General features: G+C 38.8%; 1 long non-coding RNA gene across 1 annotated transcript; it reads left to right on the top strand.

Annotated features, from left to right (window-relative positions):
• Positions 1 to 7,542: 7,542 nt before the first annotated feature.
• LOC131384016 (uncharacterized) lies at positions 7,543 to 11,133 on the top strand. Its single transcript, XR_009214481.1, has 3 exons — positions 7,543 to 7,647; positions 9,403 to 9,493; positions 11,058 to 11,133. It is a non-coding gene; the product is annotated as an uncharacterized LOC131384016 (long non-coding RNA).
• Positions 11,134 to 19,200: the final 8,067 nt, after the last annotated feature.

Below are 19,200 nucleotides of genomic sequence, written 5' to 3'. Positions count from 1 at the left end.
CAATGACACAGAAGCTGGCGGAACGCGTGAAGGCCGTACACAGGCAATGACGGTGACGGTAATGATTCCCACGGGAGAACCAACTGTGATCCAGACCCTTGGCAATCCTCATAGTAATGCAAAGGAGACTTTAGCATTCTCTTCCTTATTTTACAGAAAAAAAAACTAGAAAGAGAGAAATCAAGTAAATTATCTAAGGTAACTGAAGTAGTGAGTGACCTAGGCGGAATTCAAACCTTAGTCTAGGTTCAGTGTCATGGTTCTTTCATCACAGCTTGCTGACAGCTCTGAGGAAAGCCTGTTTGACTAACACAAAGTGGCCTTGCTTCCTAACCTTCTTCCTCATTGATATAGAAAGGAGAAATTTTGCCATTTTTTTCATAGCTGAAAAGAAGCTTAAAAGATTCTATTCATTTTTAGCACAGGATAATATTAATAACTCTTCAAGCCACGATTAAATAATGATTGTATAGCTACAGCAATTTCAATTTTAGTGTGTATATCAGGGTCACTGACTTTTCTTCCCTAATGCTCAAATGGAGCAGGAACATTTCTTCATTGACTGTCATCTTAAGGCATGTTGAATTAGAAATAAGAAAATTCTATTCAAATTGAGTTAAAGGGAGGAAAAAGATGGTTTTTCAGTGTAATTACGGGTCATTTCAAAGAAACCAAGAAGTTTCTTTAAGTGATACAGGAGATTAGAATCAACAACTGGAAAACTATTAGAATTACACAGTTGTTCAAACTTATGCTCTTTTTCTTTCCACATTCTCTAGTCCATGGTTTTCTTGATATCTTTGGACTATTGCCTCTTTCTATTGACTGGCTTTCTCTTCTCTAGACCCCACAGCTCCTGAATTCCCACATCCTCAGCTTAAGTGACTATCAGAGACTGACTTATATCTGTGAATTTTGGCTCCTAACCTCTGAGAGAGAGAATCCAATATGGCCTGGCTACAGCTGTCGAGCAGCTAAACACAAACAAGGGTGATGATTATCAAAGCAGTATGTTCTGAGAAACACAGACACCCCAGGAGACATATGTTATGACTGGCTAAATGTCTTTTTGAGAAGTTAAAAAGAAATAATTCATTTCCAGATGACATGATTATATACTTAGAAAACCCCATTGTCTCAGCCCAAAATCTCCTTAAGCTGATAAGCAACTTCAGCAACGTCTCAGGATACAAAATCAATGTGCAAAAATCACAAGCATTCCTATACATCAGTAACAGACAAACAGAGAACCAAATCATGAGTGAACTCCCATTCACAATTGCTACAAAGAGAATAAAATACCTAGGAATCCAACTTACAAGGGATGTGAAGGACCTCTTCAAGGAGAACTACAAACCACTGCTCAACGAAATAAAAGAGGACACAAACAAATAAGAACATTCCAGGTTCATGGATAGGAAGAATCAATATCCTGAAAATGGCCATACTGCCCAAGGTAATTTATAGATTCAATGCCATCCCCATCAAGCTACCAATGACTGGAAAAAACTACTTTAAATTTCATATGGAACTAAAAAACAAGCCCACATTGCCAAGACAATCCTAAGCAAAAAGAACAAAGCTGGAGGCATCACACTACCTGACTTCAAACTATACTACAAGGCTACGGTAACCAAAATAGCATGATAGTGGTACCAAAACAGAGAGATAGACCAATGGAACAGCACACAGAGGCCTCAGAAATAACAACACACATCTACAACCATCTGATCTTTGACAAACCTGACAAAAACAAGAAATGGGGAAAGAATTCCCTATTTAATAAATGGTGCTGGGAAAACTGCTTAGCCATATGTAGAAAGCTGAAACTGGATCACTTCCTTACACTTTGTACAAAAATTGATTCAAGATGGATTAAAGACTTACATGTTAGACCTAAAACCATAGAAACCCTAGAAGAAAACCTAGGCAATACCATTCAGGACATAGGCATGGGCAAGAACTTCATGACTAAAATACCAAAAGCAATGGCAACAAAAGCCAAAATTGACAAATGGGATCTAATTAAACTAAAGGCTTCTGCACAGCAAAAGAAACTACCATCAGAGTGAACAGGCAACCTACAGAATGGGAGAGAATTTTTGAAATCTACCCATCTGACAAAGGGCTAATATCCAGAATCTACAAAGAACTCAAACAAATTTACAAGAAAAAAACAACCCCATCAAAAAGTGGGCAAAGGATATGAACGGCACTTCTCAAAAGAAGACATCTATGCAGCCAACAGACACAGGAAAAAATTCTCATCATCACTGGTCATCAGAGAAATGCAAATCAGAACCACAATGAGATACCATCTCACACCAGTTAGAATGGCAATCATTAAAAAGTCAGGAAACAACAGATGCTGGAGAGGATGTGGAGAAACAGGAATGCTTTTACACTGTTGGTGGGAGTGTAAATTGGTTCAATCATTGTGGAAGACAGTGTGGCGATTCCTCAAGAATCTAGAACTAGAATTACCATTTGACCCAGCCATCCCATTACTGGGTATATCCAAAGGATTATAAATAATGCTTCTATAAAGACACATACACACGAATGTTTATTGCGGCACTATTCACAATAGCAAGGACTTGGAACCAACCCAAATGTCCATCAATGATAGACTGGATTAACAAAATGTGGTACATATACACCATGGAATACTATGCAGCCATAAAAAAGGATGAGTTCATATCCTTTGTAGGGACATGGATGAAGCTAGAAACCATCATTCTCAGCAAACTATCACAAGGACAGAAAACCAAACACTGCATGTTCTCTCTCATAGATGGGAATTGAACAATGAGAACACTTGGACACAGGAAGGGGAACATCACACAGAGGGGCCTGTCATGGGGTGGGGGGATGGGGGAGGGATAGCATTAGGAGAAATATCCAATGTAAATGATGAGTTAATGGGTGCAGCAAACCAACATGGCACATGTATACATATGTAACAAACCTGCATGTTGTGCCCATGTACCCTAGAACTTAAAGTATAATAGTAAAAAAAGACTTTAGCCTAGGGAAAATTAATAATAATAATAATAAAGCAGATGTAGCAAGGATATTTAATATCTTGATTAGAAGCAAGTCAGTGAATTTTTAAAATGACATTCTGAAGTTGTTTACAACCAACGTTTATTATTATACTTAGCAAAAAAGAAAGGCAAAAGTTACCAATGCATTATAAGTGTAAGCTATTATCAAAAGCTAAATTACATGCTGCTTATGCCCTATGTCAGTGCTTCCCAAACTACAGTACCCTCTAGAATTGCCTAAAGGGCTTGTTAAAACATAGACTTCTGCCTGCCAGCCACCTTCTCCCCCTTCAAATTTCTGATTCATTAGGTCTGGGGTATATGGTCCAAGAATTTGCATCTCTCGCAAATTCCCGGATGATGCAATGCTGCTGATCTGGGATTGCACTTTAAGACTCTTGCTCTAAGCTCAGGACAGAGAAACCATTTCTAAATGACATTTTTCTAGGTTTATACAGAGTTATACCAAACACAACCAAATGTAACAAAAACCAAAATCAAACAAATATACAGCAAAATTTTTAACTGGCCTACTTCTCAAGGTCCATTTACAATTTGGTACAATGGTGGTCTGGAGAGTTAAGAAATACATAGGTGCATTCACAAATGACATCTACATACTCTCAAAGGTTACTGAAAGCTCAAAAGCTGGAGTCAAGGCTAGTACTAGACAAAATGAAAAGGGAAAAAATATGTGCTCAAATTGTCACATGTTTGTGAAGGAGCATGGTATAGGGGAATTATTACAGCTTTGTTGCCAGGCCATCCAGTCTTTAAGATCTAGGTCTGCCATTTACTAAATATGGAATCTGAGGATTTACCTAACTCTCTGAGGACATTTGTTTGACTGTATCCTGGTTTTCTTAATAACTATTAAAAGTGACGTTGAGAACACTACCAGATAACATATACTAAAATGCCTAGTGCATAGAATATAATGCCTAGCACTCACAGAAGGCACCATACATTACTTTAGGGTCCTATTATGTGCAAGGAACTAGATTGGGTTACTTAATCCTTACAAAAGTTTTTTCAGTCATCATCATCATAACCATCATTATTCCTGTTTTGCAAACAAAAAAAACCCAGAATTACAAGATCATCTAGGCAAAAATTCAAAGTCAAACCCACAATAGTTTGAAGTCAAATGTTTCTACAAAGATGAGTTATCTTATACGTCTTATAGTTCCCATTTCAAGTTCCCTGGCAGCTATGAAACAGAGGTTTCATTGCAGAATAACTTCCTCATTTTGTTAGTATTCCACGCCTTGCCCTCTTTAGCTTTACTTCTTTCTAAGTAACGATCACTATTTTTATTTATTATTCCATCAGGACCTTGTTGGCAGACCTAATTAAGCAAATGTAAGATGTAGGAAAGTTTATTTTGGGTAACTTACGTCCATTTTTTCTTTCATCATTCCAATAATTCTTTAGTGTTTCTGCTTAAGAGCAGATTTGTTCCCAGAGGGAGGGTGGGATCTGACCTTGAACTTCCACAGAATAGATTCTCATCTTCTCTATTTATTCAACACAACAGAGGCTGTTTTATTAAACTAGTTTATATTATCCTGTCAGTGATATAAAATGGCATAAATGCCTTTTTGAGGACATTTTCATCCTTACCTACACGCCTTTATGCCAATGATCCTTGCCATCTCTCCCAAAATATTATGTTTGTCAAAGTGTCACTCGAATGTCATTTCCTCCATGCTTCTTTGCCTTATCCCGGGATTTTTCTTTGCCTCCAAATACCTACAATACTGCAAGTCACTTTTTTGTGTTCTTTGTATGCCTAACTTCCTATATGAGATGCTGCTTGTCTTCTCTTTTCCTCCACTAGATTGTGTTTTTTCTCGTGTGTGAACATTCACTCCCTTATCATTCTTTTGGTGCTCACTTTTAGTTGGGCCCTCTTCAGTCGCTGCAGAGATTGGTGAGAAACCGGAAGTTCACAATCCAGTGATGTCAAAAGAAGCTTTGAGAAGCTGGGAGAGGCTTTGGAAAAAAAGGTACAGTGTGAACACAGTCTTGAAAAAATAATGAAAGCTCTCAGGTGTGCAAACGAGAAAGGATATTCCAGACAGATGAAACAGTCTGTAAAAACATATGAAGCCATGACAGCACATGAGTAAAAAGGGGATTTGTAGAGGAGGCAATACATTTACCTATAGATGGAAGATCTGACACAGGAACACCCCCACTAATCCTGTGTAGACATGTTTGGTGTCACTAACCCGTCAAGGTTCTCCTTCATGCTGAGCTCAGATGTGACCCCAGAGCTCTTCTTAATGGAACAGTCCAGGCAACCACTGCTAACCCATTGAAGTTTTCACAAGATACGAAATCTCTTTACCAAAAAGCACACTAACTAAAATGTATGTGTTTCTATTTGTTAGAATTTCAGTCTACTTGGGGCATATATTTTACAGTAGGTGAAGTTTTAATGTGAATAACTCAAATTGGTTCTCATTGGTGACAGCCTTCTGTATATATGTAAGTAAGAGAGGGTGACAAGATGCTAGTGTTGCTGAAGAGAGGCCCAGAGCCTGGAAAAGAGAGGAAAAAATGACAAAAGGGGAAAAGACCTGCCATTCCAGCACTTTGGGAGGCCAAAGCCGGAGGATTGCTTGAGGCCAGGAGTCTGAGACTAGTCTGGGCAACAAAGTGAGACCTTGTCTCTACAAAAGAAAAAAATTATTCATAGCAGGGTGTGATGATGCATGGCTGCAGTCCCAGCTACTCAGGAAGCTGGGGTGGAAGGATTGCTTAAGCCCAGGAGGTCAAGGCTGCGCTGAGTAGTAACCAGGCCACTGTACTCCAGCCTAGGTGACAAAGCAAGACTCTGTCTCAAAAAGAGAAAAAAAAAAAAGCGGGGGGGTGGGGAAAGAAAGGGCAGCTGAGTCAAGCTTGGGGAATTCCATTACCTTTTTGCTTCGTATCATTCAGAGGAGTGATAGCAAACAAGCCAAGTTAACTAGAGTTGTAGGTAAGCACCTGAAATAACCTTCCTGGGCTCTGTAAGAACTTCTCCTTGTGGTAGGTGTTTCGAAATTTTGCTACATTATTCATTTGATTCTGTTTGGTACATATTGCATTGCTCCTGGAATTACATCCCCAAATAAATAACAGTAACGTATATATCTTTACCGTCACAATGTTCACATGCAATATTTCTTAAAGCTCTTTACTGCCTCCAGCCAGTCTTGAGACCTCCCACTCACTCCACTCTTCACAATCTGAGACTACAGAGTTGTATGTGACAGACATACTTGGTGGTCTTAGTCAGCTCAGGCTGCCATAACAAATATAAACTGGGTGCCTTAAAGAATAACAATTTATTTCTCAGAGTTCTAGAACCTGGGAAATCCAAGATTGAGGTACCATCCCACTTGGTACCCCAGGGAGGGCTCTCTTCCTGGCTTGCAGATGGCTGCCTTCTCGCTGAGTCCTCACAAGGCAGGGAGAAGGAGGGTTCTGGTCTTTTCCTCTTCTTATAAAGATACTAATTCCATCATGGTGGCCCCATCCTCATAACTTCCTCTGAACCTAATTCCTTCCAAAAGGCCATACCTCCAAATACCATCACATTGATGGTTAGGGCTTCAACATATGAAATTTGGGGAGGAAGGGAAACAAACATTCAGCCCATAACACCTGTCAGTATTAACTTAGCTTTATAAGGCATTCGTAAGTTATTGAAGTCTTCAGACATTGTTTACAAGTTACTCCCCAGAGAGCTGCTGAGAAATGAATCAGCATTATTTTGGCCTTTTAAAGATAGGGAAAAGAAGGTCAAGTGTGGTGGCTCACGCCTGTAATCCCAGCACTTCAGGAGTTTGAGGCAGGAAGATTCCTTGAGCCCAGAAGTTGACAACTAGCCTGGGCAACGTGGCAAGACTCCATCTCTACAAAATATTTTAAAATTAGCCAGGTGTGATGGCACACACTCGTGGTCCCAGCTACTCAGGAGGCTGAGGCAGGAGGATCCCTTGAGCCCAGGAAATCGAGGCTGCAATGAGCCTTGTTTGCACCCCTGCACAGCAGCCTGGGTGACAGTGAGAGACCCTATCTCAAAAATAATCATAAGAGAGGAAAAAAGGCCTCAAATTTAGCAGGTTATATTCTGAAGGGCTCACAATCAATAGCAGAGTCTTTCTACAACTAATGTCTTTTTTGCCTTTTGGTCATGAGCATTGTGATTGACCAACAGAACCTAATAAAATAATGTTATTTTCTTAGTTATCTTAAAATTTTATTAAATCTCCCCAATATGCTAGATGCTGCATGGATTACAAATCTGACATATATTAAGATGAATAAGTGACAAAATATGCCAAATGTATAATGGCCTATATTTATCATATATATTTAATGTGTTTTGCATTTTGATTTGGGTGTTTAGACATAGTAAGATATTCACATTATGCTCTTCACCCTTATTTTGCCCTGTTCCCCAACCTGCCAGGTGACCACAGGAACCATCATCAATGACAAAGATGCCATACTCTCTGCTTTGAGGCCTTAGGCTTCTTGGTGCACCACTAAGAACCTCTCTAACTCCTCTTCAGTGCCCAGTTCTGTGGTTTTATCATAGCAATTGGTAAATTAATAAATTTTTAAAGTAAACTTGATTTATAATGACAGAAAATGCATTTGAATATATAGTATCTATATATATATATACATGCACACACACACACACACACACAAACATTGTAAATGTATAGAAAAATCCTGAAAGGTTAAAAAAATGCTTTTAGAATATTTAACTGTTTTAGTAAATAATTTCAAATGTACAGAAAAGTTGGAAATAGGAGTACAAAAATAATCCAAATACATGCCTTTTACCCAGATTCACTTATTAAAATTTTACACCATTTGCTTTATTATCTCTCTTTTTCTGCCTGAACCATTTGAGGGTAAGTTACATAAAGCATGGTCCTTTACCCCAAACTTTTCAGGATGTATTTCCTAACAATCACAATCATCTCTTACATAACTACAGTACAGGTGTCAACTTAAATAAATTCCACATTATATCACAGTGTTAAACATAACGCTTTAATCTACTATCTGAATTCCAGTTTTGTCAATTGACCCAATAGTATCTTTTATAGATTTTTTTCATCTTCTAGCTCACAGATCCAATCTACTACTGCATTTAGTTGTCATGCCTTTTTAGCCTCCTCTAATCTTGACTATATTTTCAGCTTCTTTTGTCTTTTATAACGTTGGCATTTTTAAAGAATATAGACCCCCCTATGTTAATACAGCATTCCTCATTTGGGTTTTGTTCAATATTTCCTCATTATTAAATTCAGATTATGCATTTACAGCTGGAATCCTACGTAGGTGATGTTGTATCCTCACAGGACACCTCATCTAGACACACACAATGTCCATCTACCATTCATTGATGGTGTTAATTTTGATCACCTACCTTGTCAAGGTGTTCTTCAATTTCTCCAATATGTAATTACTACTTTTTCTCTTCCAACTAATAAGAAATTTGTGGGGAGATACTTTGAACCCATGGAGACGTCCTGCTCCTCATCAAATTTTCTTCCTTGATTTAGTGTAAATTGATGAATCTTACCTTGATCCAAGGTATTTTTAGTAGAGACGGGGTTTCACCATGTTGTCCAGGCTGGTCTCAAACTGCTGACCTCATGATCCGCCCACCTCGGCCTCCCAAAGTGCTGGGATTACAGGCGTGAGCCACTGTGCCCGGCCAAACTCTTTACTTTTTAAGCTTTTCACAACAGCGCATATCCCTCCCTCTTTTTAAAAAATTGAATGAAAAAATTCAAAAATGGTAAAAGAAAGTATTTCCCCAGGGACTGTAGAGGCAGAAGGAAGTAATAGGAAATCGGCCTTGAGACAGTGGACACTGTTAATACCTGTCTCTTATTTAAGATATGCACATAAGAAAGGCAAATTTTTGGAGTTACACTGATGACTCATGGCCTGTAAACTAATCTTCTTGTGATCAGCTGGCTGGGTGTAGATATTAACTAGTTAGAATTAGCTCTGTAGTGTGGGTCTTAACACGTGGTAGATACTAAATTAACTGTCACTAAGACATCTATACTTATTACAGAACTTTATATGGTTTCAGGAAGGTTTCAAGAAAATAATGAGGACATGAATCTTCACAAAATGAGATATCCATGAATTGTCAAATTATTTTATTTTCTTTAAATGAAATTAAATCAATTCCAACCTGTCACTCAACCAGGCTGACAAAAAGATATAATTTAATATTATATTTCAGTATTGTTCTACCTCACTTCCATAATCAATTCACATATCTCTATAAAGAAAATTTACACCTATTTTCTTGTCCTTTTCACAGCATACAAAAAGAAACCATTTTTTTTAGACTGAATGAGAGATGTTTCAAAGACAGGAACCATCAGAAAAATCAGTGGCTGGATAGAGGGGCGGTAAGTTCCTTTAGTTCCTCAAGAGCTGAATACGTGAGCTGAGCACAGGGGACATTTCTTGCCAGTGCCTTTCAGAAACGGAGTCTTCTTGGAAATTTTTCTTTCTTCCAGAACAGTTCCAAATCCACTCATTGACAGCGCTACTCAGAGCCTATACTAGCCTCAGAGAACTTGGGGTCTCAGATAATGGAGTAGCCATGTGGGGCTTACACAGAGATATGAGGTTTTCTTTAATTGGTGGGAAACAGTGAGTTACTCATTCCGACCAAATCTTCAGTCAAGCCTCTTCATCCTTGAAGCCATTCCATTTCTCCTTTCCCCCTGACCTGACCCCTGCTCACATCCATCCATGTTTGGGAGAAGAATGAGAGGGTGGTGCCACTCTCCTTGCTCTTCATCCATTACCAGGTGAAGGTTTAGACTGTACTTTCCTCTTTCAAATTTCCAGTTTATTATTGTCTAAAAATCTTTCCCAAGCACAACCAGTTCTCTATTAGAGAGAAAGTACCTGGTAAGAGCTGGTTCGCTTTTCCCAGTTCCTGAGCACAGTGTGTAGACTCAAAGTGAGTCAAGCAAAAGAGGTGTCAATTGCACGTGGCTTGTACTGAGACAAGAGTGGCCCCACTGGAACTCTCTCTCTTAAAGAACCCCAAAACACACTCAGCTTTTTCATCAAAGCACTTATTGTGTGGTTAGTTGTGAGCACATAAATTTTCCTCAAAAGCAGAATAAAAGAAGGGTGATTGCACACCCCTAAACTCTAAACATCTATTTTATAAATGTGTCCCTTCTGATGATGAGGATAAGCACCCTTCTTTTATTCTGCTTTTGAGGAAAATTTATGTGCTCACAACTAACCACACAATAAGTGCTTTGATGAAAAAGCTGAGTGTGTTTTGGGGTTCTTTAAGAGAGAGAGTTCCAGTGGGGCCACTCTTGTCTCAGTACAAGCCACGTGCAATTGACACCTCTTTTGCTTGACTCACTTTGAGTCTACACACTGTGCTCAGGAACTGGGAAAAGCGAACTAGCTCTTACCAGGTACTTTCTCTCTAATAGAGAACTGGTTGTGCTTGGGAAAGATTTTTAGACAATAATAAACTGGAAATTTGAAAGAGGAAAGTACAGTCTAAACCTTTACCTGGTAATGGATGAAGAGCAAGGAGAGTGGCACCACCCTCTCATTCTTCTCCCAAACATGGATGGATGTGAGCAGGGGTCAGGTCAGGGGGAAAGGAGAAATGGAATGGCTTCAAGGATGAAGAGGCTTGACTGAAGATTTGGTTTGATAAGCACACATTTACTGGGTATTTTGGTTGTGACAAGTATTATTCTAAGCACTTTATGCACTTTGTCTCATTTAATCATCACAACAACCTTATAATTATTATTTTTTAAGAGCTGGGGTCTTGCTCCGTCACTGACACTGAAGTCTAGCGGTGCCATCAAAACTCACTGCAGCCTTGAACTCCTAGGCTCAAGTGATTTTCCTGCCTCAGCCTCCTGAGTAGCTAGGACTATAGACATGCACCACTGCTAATTTCTTTTCTTTTTTATTTTGTAGAGTCAGGGTTCCATTATGTTGCCCAGGCTGCTCTCAAATTTCTTGGCTTCAAGTGATCCTCCCACCTCAGCCTCCCAAAGTATTGAAATTACAGGCATAAAGCACCGTGGTCAGCAAGAGGTACTATAACTATTATTTCTGTTTACTGATGAAGAAACTGAAGAAAAGAAATGGAAATTTATCCAAAGTTGCACAGCTAGTAAAATTGAAACCCAGGACATATGACTTCAAATCTCCATTATCCAGTCATCCAGTTTGCCTGGGACTAAGGCATTTCCCAGGATGTGGGACTTTCGGTGCTAAAATTTCAAAATGATACTGGTAGAGCTAGTGTTGCTACGGGGCCAGTCTCTTTCAGGTCCCAGGCTCTCTCCGGGTGCCTCAGGCCACCACATTGACAGCAGGTGAAAGTCTATGACAGTTCACTGGAGTGTACTAGCATCCAAACATTAACAGAAGCCGATTCTCTGGTGAGAACAAGAGAAGGGTATCCAGTGTGGATATCCAGGGGCCCCAGTTACCTAAACTTTGAAAAGTAGCATTCAGAGATTTTAATTGCCACCTCAATTCCCCATCAACTCTCTCCTGGGCCTTGGGCCAATCCACAGAAAAGGATCTATTTGCCTGCACCCTGTCTCCTGCTATGGAAGGAAACAGTTTCTTTTACCAGATTCACTAGTTGAGAGAAGTTTGGCAAAGGGATTGAGTACAGTCAGATTAGGCTTTGCAGAGAGGCTGCTCAGCTTTGCTCCTGCCCATACCAGGGCTGAATGGGCCAGCTAACCTTACTATGAATAGAGTCAGCTTCCCCGAGCTTTCTGGCAACATTAGGGATGTTTACCTACAATCTTCTCTGGTTTGAAGAACCCAGAACCAGTTGTCAATTACCTTGAACTAGTCTCAGAAACACATGACTCAAGAGCACTAGTGGCTTCCTGAGGTTGACATCCCCAGAAGCTGCAAAGGTCATCTTCCTTTCTCAGCTACCTGCAACCTCATTATTGAGCCTTGATCAAGATAGAAATGTCTTTTCTCTTGGGATGGAAATTGCGTCTCCTAAAAACACTCTAAGTTTCTGGCAGGTGATCATCTCCAGCTTAATCTAAGTGGTGTTTTCAGGTTGTATCATCTGTCCCATCATGTTAAACCATGTGTCAGATGGCATGTCCGGGTTTAGGGAAATGATGTTTGCCTTGTGCCCAGGATTCTGACAACATAACGCCACCATCTTCGATCAGAAGTTTAATTTTTAACAATCCATTCTGAAATGATGGTCTTATAGTCATGCCCCCAAAAAAGTTCTCTCCAGGTAATTGCTAAACACTAGAACAGGATTGTATTTACCCTAATTTAATTTCTTTATCTTCTGCTGGACAATCTTATAATGTAATTGTGTAGTAACTTTCAAACAGTCTCACCATAGTCCGCTAGACACACATCACTAGGGACTTGTGAAAGTGCACACCCAAATCCATACCAGAGTCACAGCTAGGCTGACCAGTCATCCAGTTTGCCTGGGACTAAAGCATTTCCCAGGATGTGGGACTTTCGGTGCTAAAATTGCAAAATGATTTGGCTTCAGTGCTAAGAGTTGTAATCTACCCATGGCTCTGATATGGACCACACAAATACTTTGGTAATTCCAGTGGCAGGGGGGCCGGGGGAAATGCACATATAAGAGATATGAATCATAGTCCATATATTTGGGTGTGGTGAAAAAAAAAAAAGTCATATAATGTATCAGTCAGGGCCCTGGCAGGAAAAAGCATGATAAAAGGCAATTAATTGAGATTTTAACAAAAAAACAAATACCGTAAAATGTGTAGGTAGGATTGGGGAAATCAACCAGGAATGATGAAGCACCCTCAGGGCTCACAACAGGGAGGCTTAGAAGGAACTAGGGCTTGAGAGTGCAAAGAGAGGAAATTGTTTCCAGAACCCAACCCAGACCAGACAGGGCCCCCAGACAGTATTTGCTGCCTTCAGGAAAGAGACTCTGAAGAGAGGGATCCTTGGAAATAAAGATCCCAATTCGCTCCATTCTCTTCTTCTGCAGTGCCCTCCAATGATTGGACCCAACTGGAAGCCAGAGCACAGAAGTCTGTAGAAGCTGTTCAAAGTGGTTAATTCTCTGGGGCACAGAGCAGGGAGAAAACAGGTAAAGAATGGATGTTGGAAACAAACAAAAAAAAAGCCGACATTATTTTCTTTCACTTAAAATTAATTTTATTTGGGGGAATCCATCCCAAATCCATCCCCTCCTCGTCACATCCATCCCATCTTCAATAGAACATGCTGTTTAGTCTTTAATCTAGATTCTGACCACACTTACTGCTGAGATGAACACTGTCCAGCTTGCAGGAATGCCCAAGTCCAGTGGTTCTGCGGCTCTGCACCACAGTGTTCACGGGAATCTTTGCTAGAATTGAGAACCTTGAGGAACAGGGTGCTACTCAGATGTGCCTACTATGAAGATATCCTCCACATTTCAAAGTCCTTCCAGGGAGCACAAAAGGGAACAGCCACAGTCCCAGTTACACAGAGGAGCTTATTGTTTTTTTCCCCAGGCTTGAGACTCTCCTTAACCTGAATTCTGTTTTCGCATATCTTCCTTCAGACACTAACTCTTTTCCCCTTCCACTCTGAATTTCCTGGCATAATTTCTTCAGTGGGCTTGGATTCTCAGAAAATTAAGAGGGCGGGGGGGTCTTCTGGAAGCAGCTTTTGCTTTCAGTCCTGCAAACTACTAACTGCCAAAAACTTAGCTTTCTGGAATAAGGAAAAAGAAAATCATGGAAACAAATCCAGTTAGTCATAATTCTCTCTGACTCTTCTATTGCAACATAAATAACATGCAATTTAATTTACATAATCAAGTTGGAAATTTAAATGGAGTTGGGGTAGCATAGCAGAAGGAGAAATTTATGTTAATTCTAGCTTGTATATAAGATAGAAACAAGAAAAAATATACACATAAAAAATCAATGTATATAAAAATAGAAAAACAGCCATAGCCTTGTCACTTGCCTCACTCCACATACATCCTTTTGCCTCTGCTCTTTGCCTCCATATTTCTGAGCCTCGGAGCTTGACAGAGATGGAGGGAGGCAGGAGGATTAAGGTAAGCATATAATGATGTAGCTTCCCCTATAATTTTTAAACAAACTTGCCTCTCTGAACATGTACTTAATTACTTTCCAGAGCTGATAGTCTCACATAATCTGCATGGATAAGGACAAGAGGAATGAATGTCAGTATAGAGTTGAGGAGATGGTCCTGACTTGGACCCTGATGAGTCTCAGTTTGAATCCCTATTTTGTGACCTACTAGCTTTATGATCTTAAGCAAATCGAGTAACCATTCTGAGTTTTGGTTTTCTCATCTGTAAACTTATGATAACACCAAACTTGCTGAGCTGGTGTAAAGATTAGAAATGACAAATACAAGGTCCCTGTTTAGTACGTAGACCATGGTAGGTACCAGATGAAGAGTGCTTCCTGTTCATATTCAAGTAATTGTACCACCTTCAAAACCACAGAATACAGAAAACCAGAGAAAGGCCTGAGAAGTTGATGGATTAAAAAAATGAACTGGCCAAGTGTGGTGGCTCAAGCCTGTAATCCCAGCAGGCTGGGAGGCTGAGGCAGGACGCTGAGGTAGGAGGATCACTAGAGGCCAGAAGTTTGAGCAACATAGCAACATAGCTGTATTCCCAGCTACTCAGGAGGTTGAGGCAGGAGAGGCAGGATCTCTTAAGCCTGGAAAATACAGTTTGCAGTGAGTTATGATGGTGCCACTTCACTCCAGCCTGGGTGACAGAGTGACACCCTGTCTGTAAAGAAAATAAAAAAGTAAAAAAGAAAAATGAACTGGACCAAGAGTTAAGGACAAATGAAATTATAAGAGTCTCTACTCATATTTTTGTCTCTTCTTTCTAGTTTTTGTTTGCAGGAAATGAGAGGGATCCTCTGATTACCAAATTTACTCTCAACAGGGGTTGGTCCCCATCTGGAGCAAAAGGCATCAGTAACCCCAATCCAGCTTTTTCTTGACAGACTTCTAACTCAAACAGCACTGTGGCCTATTTCTGCAGGTATGTACAGCTTGCTTAAGAGTTTCAGCCATAATAAAGGTCAGGAAAGTGCCAACTAATCTTGAAGGACCAGAATACACTGAGATCAGAAACCAAGGATAAGGTGTGCCCAGTTATACCTGTTGAGCCTTCATAGTGAATCTTATTTCCTAATCTATAAAGAAGAGTTGAGTGATGCAGTGGAGTGTGGATAACCCTCCACAGCAGATTCCTACTCCTGTCAAATCTGGACAGTCAAGTCCTAATTGAGTATATTTTAATGGCCTTTTCACAGACAGCCCAGACTACATCCAACCATTAATCAACTCCCTGCCCACAAAGATTGTAGCTACCTCAAAGGGATACCTCCAAGTCATTTTGTCACATGATGGAATTTCTCACCCTCTCACGTTTTGATGCTACCAAACCAAGTTCCTTCTTGGTACAATTTAACTTGTGTTCTTCTGTTTTACACTTATTAGATACATTAAAATAGCTAGTTATACACATCAGTGCAATTCAAATAAAATGGCATTCTTTTATTTTCTTAGGCCCCAGTATGCCTAATGGGTCCTTTTAGATGTCAGGTTCCATACTTTGGGGAAATATTTTATATTTCATGGTAGTTATAGGTTATGAATCCTGAATTTGAATAGAAATTCATGAAATCGACATACAGGAGAATGGGAGTAGCCATAGCCAAACAGTATATGTCTTTACTGGAACATACTTTTTAATATTGTCTTCTATTCTAACATACAGGTTTTTAGCTTAGTGGGTTTTTTTTAGGATGGCCCCCAAAATAATAATAATATATATATATATAAATCATCACTCAACTCACCAACAACAAAAAAAGTAACCCCCTCAGAAAACAAACCAAACCATTCCAGCTGATTCTTGCAATCTTGTTTTTACAAATTAACCTACTTGAATTTGTTTATCCCTTTGGTATTTCAAGACTCCTAGTTTTGTTTCTTAATTTTCCATGTAAAATTTCACTGTGGGTACTTCTAGAGTGGTATAGCTTCAAACTCTAAAACATTTGTCTTGAAAAACTCTAAAATTGATCTGTCTTTATCAATGAAAACATTCTATTATTGATTACTCTTTTTCATCTTAAATTTAATAAAAAGTCAAAGAGAAGAAAAAGCTGGCTTGAGAGTTTATGTTGCAAATCACTGTAGGTTGCAGAAAAAGAATACAATAGAATAAAAATTATTTTACTAAAACTATTTTAAAAATATATTTTATGATTTAAAGTAAAATATCATTAGGTTGATGTGTTTCTGGAAATTTGCAACAAGCTGATCTGTAATTGGATCAATTATTCCAAATTATCATTTGGAAGTTAAAACTCGGATGGAATTTTAACAAATCTTTCTCTCTTGGAATTTTCTTAGGAACCAGTTTTCTTTCTCCCAAATTTTCTCATTCTCAATTTCTACTCCAAAGTTCCCATGTTAAAGGAACATCAAAACCCAATTAAACAGATGTCTCCAAAAAATGAGTACTTAAATAGATCATTACGGTGAACCACTAGGGATGCTAATAGAGATCAAATGAAAGTCTGACTAAAAGGAAGAGTTCAATTTGAAGACAAGAGAAGGAAGAATTTTGAAGAGCAAAAACTGAAGAAGAGACACATTGGATGATTTTCCTCTCTGTTTGCTGTTTGAGAGTCCGTTTTCCTCTGTTTGCTGTTTGAGAGTGCATTTTTAAGAATTATGATATCTACCAATAAATAAAAGACACTATATCTTCTAGACAAGAATCTAGATTTGATATTCTCTGAGATTTAATTCCTCAACAAGTGAGGACATAAAAGGAGGTGACAAAGAAAGTTAAAAGAATAAAGAAAGCAGATTAAAACAGAAAAAAAGAGAAAAATACTATGTGCAAAAAGAGACAGAATAAAGCTTTTTTAGGAAAAAGAGAATATATTGTATTCATTGTTTCAGAAAGTTCCAAAATGCTGTAAAATAAAATTGCACACAGCTGTTTGGTTTCCTCTCCAGAGGTCCTAATTGGAAAGATCTGGACATTATCTTCAGTGGCCAGAGAGCCTTGCTTTATTTCTTTTGTTTTCTTAAGACAGGATCTCACTCTGTCACCCAGACTAGAGCACAGTGGCATGATTATGGTTCACTGTAGCCTCGACCTCCTAGGCTCAAGTGATCCTCCTACCTCAGCCTCCTGAGTAGCCCTGAGTAGCTGGGACTACAGGCATGTGCCACCATGTCCAGCACAGCTAATTTTTGTTAGTTTTGTTTTGTTTGTTTGTTTTTGTAGAGATGGGGTTTTGCTATGTTGCCCAGGGTGGTCCTGAACTCCTGGGCTCAAGCGATCCACCCGCCTTGGCCTCCCAAAATGCTGCCTTGCTTTATTTTTGAGGGGACTCAATGCTAAAGCATGGACATTTTGTCAATCAGAATTTTATGGTGGCAAGGGTGCTGAATTGGGTATAAGGAGACTCAGGTTTTGGTTCTAGCTTTGCCACTAAATACATAAATTAATTCGAGAAAGTCAGTTAATCTCTGAACTGCAATTCCTTGTTTTTAAAATGAGTGGGGTTGAGATGGATAAATTTCTTTCTAGTTCTTACTTATCAGATAATCTTTTCAAGTTCTTCCACCAAAACTGTACCAATCTGCTAGTCTTTAAATAAACACTAAAAACACATCTAAATAGTTGAGAAAATAAGTAGAAGCAAAACAAATGCAACAAAGTCACTTAGAAGCTGGAACTTTTATATAAAATCAATACATGCTGAAATAATAAGGTTTTTCAAAACTTCTAAGTAATTGCTTGTTGTTTTTTTTTTCTTTTCCTGCTTAATAATTTCAGGTCTAGAGGTGCAACATTTTCTGAACTCTAAATCCAGCTTCCCATAGGGGAGAGTAAAGTCACAGCCAATTCCCCACCATATTCTTAGTTCTCTTAATGAAAAGGAAGAAATCCTATAATACATCTTCATTATGGTAGGCCAATATATGTGAAAGTTAAAGAAGAAGCATAGTCCATAAAGGCAGTGGTGACAGGGAATGGATATTGTAAATTCACTTTGTTTACATACCCTAAAGATTATCAGTGACATCATTATATTCAGATGGCATTATGGTTCATATAAATTCTTTGGATATTATATGTCACAAAGGAAGCTCAAACCAGCACAACAGGTAGCATTATCTTGCTGGGTAGCCACAGACTGATGTATGGTCCAGCTTTCAGACCCAGGACTTTTTCCCAGTGGAATCCTGAAGAATTATTCAGGCTAAACTTCTAATTGTCTAGAAGGCTTGTGCTACTCAATATGGTAGTCATTAGCCACACTGAACTCTTTAAATGTGAGTTCAAATTGAGATGTCTTAGCAGTGTAAGATACACACTTTGAAGATAGTACCAAAAAAAAAGAGGAATGTACAATACATCCTTCATAGTTTTACTCTTGATTAAATGTGGAAATAATATATATTTTATATTGATTAGGTTAGGTTAAATCTATTAAAATTAATTTCATCTGTTTTTTACTGTTTTATTGTGGCTGCTTGAAAATTCAAAATTAAATATTCCATTCATATTTGGGGCTCAGATTATATTTCCACTGGGACAATGTGGGTCTATACCATAAATTCACCCAATACAGGGGCATTCCTGTCCTGTTTTGCATGATGTTCTTAGCACTGAATTAGAATGATTAATAAATGTGCTGAATGAATTATTACTGAGTGCCAAACAGAGCATGATAACCAAGGTCCACTCTCCCCCTGAACATTGCTGGAGACATCCTGAAATACCTTTACTCTCTTATTCTTGAAATTTTTTGTTCCAAACTGATCATTTCCCTCATGTTCTTTTTTGTATCAATTAAGTTTAGATTAATACTTCACCGTTTTCCAGTTTCAAATGTGCTAATACACAACGCTTCCTTACTTTAAGCTCCAGTCCCTTGAATAACTTGAATTATCCTCCATCTCCTTAGTCAATTAATTGCATTTTCTTCCTTAGGGTGATATGCTGGATAGTCTCTTGTCAATTTAGCATCAACTTTAGCTTCTTCAAACTCAGAAA

Source organism: Hylobates moloch, unplaced genomic scaffold (assembly GCF_009828535.3).
Source record: "Hylobates moloch isolate HMO894 unplaced genomic scaffold, HMol_V3 SCAFFOLD_8, whole genome shotgun sequence".
Taxonomy (NCBI): Eukaryota; Metazoa; Chordata; class Mammalia; order Primates; family Hylobatidae; genus Hylobates; species Hylobates moloch.
The sequence above is the reverse complement of the archived record's forward strand: the minus strand, read 5'-3'. Positions and strand labels throughout refer to the sequence as shown.